This window comes from Fukomys damarensis, unplaced genomic scaffold (assembly GCF_012274545.1).
Source record: "Fukomys damarensis isolate Sample0158 unplaced genomic scaffold, DMR_v1.0_HiC HiC_scaffold_21, whole genome shotgun sequence".
Lineage (NCBI taxonomy): Eukaryota > Metazoa > Chordata > Mammalia > Rodentia > Bathyergidae > Fukomys > Fukomys damarensis.
The window spans coordinates 7,580,160-7,585,155 of record NW_022900933.1 but is presented as its reverse complement, the minus strand read 5'-3'; positions in this window follow the sequence as shown (position 1 = coordinate 7,585,155).

Genomic DNA, 4,996 nt, shown 5'->3' with positions numbered 1-4,996 from the left:
ATTTTTTTTTTTTTTTTTTTTTTTTTTTTGTACGGGGGATTAAACTCCAATCCTTGGGCTTGCAAGGCAGGCCACTGAACCGCTGAGCTAACCAGACCCCAAGACCTTATCTTTAAAAAAAGCAAAAAAAATCCAGGGTCGGTGATAAGATCCGGAGTTTGATCCCTGCACACACCCCACACACACAAAAAAAAAGTCCATGGGAGGTTATATGTAAATTCGAAGCAAAGGCTCCCCCCTTGAGCAGAGACATGAGTAACCTCAGCTTTGCTCTCCACAGGGGTTTCCTGGAGGAATCCATGGACGCTAAGGGATAGTAGAGTTCACCTAGGCATTGATTCCAGGATGAAGGGGGGAAGAGGTGGTGCAAGAGACCATCAAGGTGAGTTACTGAGCAAGTTCTCCTCGGCCACTCAAGAACAGTCCCATCCCAGTGGCTCAGCTGGGCAACTTCATGGAACATGTACATCAGAGTTTGCCCCCAGCTTGGGAGGCTGAGTCAGGAGAATCCCAGGTTTGAGCCCAGCATGGGCTACATAGAGAGTTCAAGGCCAGCCTGAACCACATAGCAAGACCCTATCAAAACAAAAATTTTAAAAACAGAAAAACCATCACCTCACTATTATTACATTTTTAAAGCAATGGCTTTAAAGTATTTATCTGTTGGGTTTCTATCTTGACTTAGCATCTTAAAAGCCCAAATTTATAACTGTTGTGTGGTGCAGCATCTTGCCTAGATTTCTCAGTTAAATACTCATGGCCAAACTAAATGATTAGGAACAGAAATTAAAACCTTGACAATTGAGTTAACATATATTAAAGGAAAAAATAGTTGTAAATTGAACCCACAATATGGGACAATTACCTCAAAAATGTATACCTCTGTGATAATTTCAGAACTTTTCACCAAAAGACAATCCAGGTAAACTATTGAAATAGAAAAAAAAAACTTTTTTTGAGATGGTCTTTCTATGTAGTTCAGACTGGCCCCACACTCATGGTGATCCTCCTGCCTCAGCCTCCCCTAAGTGCTGGGATTACAGGCATGTACCACCATTCCTAGCCTGTGAACTGCACATTTTATTGTGTTATTCTTCTTCACAAAGCAACCTTGCAACCAACTTGTCATTCCATGTGCACTGAGGTTATCCCTCTTCACAGTACCTTGCACTACCTAGGTTTGCACTAGGTATTAATAATGGCTTGGGTCACAACGAAGGAGTATAATGCAAGAAGAGTTCTGGTCCTGAGGTGTCTTCATGGCACCCTTTGGCCTGATGGGATACACACAAGTCAGTTTGAGGGAGTCATCAGGAGCAGGCTTTGTAGAGCTGTGGACAAGGCAATGTCTGTTGACCTTCTCTATTGTTTGTGGTGTTCATTTCCATTCTTTGTTGCCTCTGTCATCGTTGCAAGAGTCTGGAGATGTAAGAAGTAATTTCCTAATTATTGCTCCCTTGTAGGCATCTGTGCTCCAAGCCCTTGGAGAGAGAGGCGGTTGTTCCACACTGTGTCTGGTGCACTTACTAGAAGAATATAGTGTCTCAGTGTTTTCAGACTCCTCCACTTAGAGCCTCCCAGTTACCTGTGGTTTCTCCCATGCGTACCAATTTGGATATTTAATCAGCAAATAAGATTACATGGCAAAAGCAATGAAATAGATCCTTTACGCTTTAAAGTGAAAAATTTAAAAACATAATGCTAAATCCAACAGACACACCCAGGTTTTTTTTGCTCCAGGACTCGGGCATTGTAAACAGATGGCTCCTGTCCTCGGTTGCTGGGAAAGTGTTACCACCAGCCCGGCCACACCCACATCCTCCTGTGCCCCAGAACACAGTAAGATAACGCGGGCCTCTGGGGTGTGACTTACATCAGCCTCTGTATTTACAGAGGACTATCCACTGGGCCAAACAGCGCACCTGTGAGACTCCAGCTGTTCTACTGCAAGTTAATCAAAGCAGAAGTGCACCGAGGCTCACTACACAAGCATTCAGTGTACGCAGTTGCAAGGCACTGGAGCAGACATCCCACCCACTCCTGCACCCCATACTTAGCAGCAGGGCAGCCACGAGTCACGGCTAAAGTCCATGATCCGAGGACCCCGAGGGAGCTTGGCCCTGCTCAGGCCATTCGAGGAACTAAATCAGCAACTGTTTTTTGTCCTCACACAAATCATGCTCAACAAGAGCTGTTCCCATCCCTGCCTCCCACGCTGGACTAGGATTTCCACGACTCCCATCTTTGCCTCCAGACAGCCTCCGCAAGAGCAGGATAGGTTTCATCCCAAGAGCGGACTCCAGTCTTGTACTTGGGACCACACTGAGAAGTGTGTGGGGGCCGTGTGCGGTGTGACAACCAAGCGTACAAGACCATCAGTGGCGGGTTCTCTGTAGTAGGCACAGAAGGGTGCAGTCTATGCTGATGTCGTCTATTTATTGACTCCACGTCCCTGGAGCTGGCGGTGTTAAGTCATGGGCTGAGGGACCAGTGGACTTCAGATCGGCATTGAAGTGTCTTTGTCTGAAGAGGCGGGTAGGATATTCATTATTCAGAGGCAGGATGAGACATTCCATGACTCAGCCTCCTTTCTTAAACACGGTTACTACTGGACACAAGCGGAGACCCCTCCCACGGCCACACAGCAACACTTGCCGTCCCTGCCTGTCCCAGGACATCTTCCCTGAGCACTTGTGTAAGCCTGCGACAAAAATAGCCGGCCAGGAAAGCAGCACTGTTCCTTGTCCGAAAGCCCAATCACACCCTGGAGAGGCTTGAACTCCTTATCACGATCTGGTCTTGTTTCCTGCCAGCCTGGAAACCAGCGCTCCCTGCCCGGTGTGAGCGCAGAGGCCTGTCCCACTGCGAGGGACCCAGCGCAGGGCTGGAGCTTAGAGAAGCTTTCAAAAGCAGACTCCTCAGTTAAAGGAAGAACATATGGGCAGTGCTGAGCCCGGGCCTGGCAAGCAGTGAGCAGTTACCAAATAGTAGCCACTGACACTGCAGTTATTTCAGTCGGTGTTCATGGTGCCGAGGAGGGTATAGTTTCAAAAGCATTTTAGATGAGTTGGCAAATTAAAGGATTGGATTTGTTTGTTTGTTGATTGACTGATTGATCGAGACCACACCAGGCTAGGAGGACCTCAAGCTTGAGGCCAGCCTGGGCAATTTAGTGAGATAAATAAAAATAAAAAGGATTAGGGATATAGCTCAGTTCAAGATGCTGGGTTCAATCTCCGTACTGAAGAAGGGAGGAGGAGGGTGGGATAAAAAGAAATCTTTAAAAAGACCAATAACAACTTAAGTTTGTAATTCAAAACCTAAACCGCAGTAAGTAAAGAAAAGCAAATGGAGCAAAATAAGGATAAAGCAGACATCAGTGTTGTCAAATACAGACCAATAAATAAGCCAACATGCCAAGTATTTGAAAAAAATTAATGGTATATCACTAATCCAAACAGAGAGGAAGAAAGCATAAACATTGAGAATAAGAAACGATAACGGGTATATAACCAGAAAGCCAGGCACTGTTAGGAAAGTACATTTGAAGCTTACGTTTAATCACTCTTGTTGGTGTTTTAAAAAATGAAATCACCTCGCCTCTAGATCAGGTGCCCATGTTGCCTGTTTTTCCAGTCATGGGCTTGCTCACCGGAATTGCCAGTTAACGATAAACTTGCTACCTGAAAAATTGTACTGATGCAGCTTTAAAAGGCAATGTATTTGATGTGTATGTCTAGAACTCTGGTGAGTTGTAGAGAGATGAGGGGCAGAAAAACTGACACTTCCTGGTGAATTCTTGAAAAGGCAAGATGCCTAGGAATAACACCAGTCATGTCGGCCCTGTATGCGTGATTCTGAACATCTGGTGCCTGTTATTTGATTGTGCATATTTTATTTTTAATATGTTAACTTTTTGTGGATTCATTGAAGGTCTACTCAAAAGTAATACTGTCAGGCCGGAGATTTAGCTCAGTGGTTCCACCACCTGCCTTGCAAGCACAAGGACCCAAGTTCAATCCCCAGTACCAAAAAAAAAAAAAAAAAAAAAAAAGGAGCACTGTCAAAACCACTGAAGTGTATGTAAGATATTGTGCTGTACAGTAAAATAAAATCTTACTTGGATTAATAGAAAATAATAATTAAAAAATAAAGGGGGCTGGGTGTGGTGGTGCATACCTTTAATCTAGCACTCAGGAGGCTCAGGCAGGAGGATCGCTGCAAATTTAAGGCCATCCTGGGCTACCTAGTAAGTTCAGGACCAGCCTGAACTACAAAGAAAGACCCTGTCCCAAAAAAAGAAAAACCAAAAATAAATAAATGAAGGAAATTGCGATATGTTAATCCTGATCCCAATAGAGATAAAAGCCTAGGCAAACTTATTTTACTACAAGATATAAAGCTATCAAAGAATTAGCCATACAAGCTGGGCATGGTGGTGCACACCTATAATCCCAGTGCTGAGAGTCTGAGCAGGAGGATGATTTTGAGCCCAGCCTTGATAAATTTGGAGCCTGTCATGGGGGGGGGAGGAAAAAAATATATATATCTACACAAAAAGTATTATCCCCAGGTAGTTTCACAAGGAAATTCTTCTAAACTCTCAAAGAGCTGACACTTTAATGCTACAGAAATTGTTTCAGAGTACTTTAAAAGAAGAATAACTTCCAAAATTGTTTTTATGCAGTCAATATAACATTGATTTCAAAATCTGACTGACTACATTTTAAAAATCTGTACTCTCATTTATGAATATGAATATAAAAAATTCAAAGTCAAACATTAACAGGAGAACCCAAAAGCACATTTTAAAAATTCCTTGTGCAATGTGGCTGCTTGGTTTCGCACAAATAAACTGAAAACTTGCATCTTCACAAAACCCTACCCATAAATGTTTATCGCAGCTTTATTCAGAGTGCCCTCAGCAGCGGAGCGGAGAAACAGCCTACATCCCGACAGCAGAAGGTCACTCGGTGGTGGAAATGAATGCGCCCCT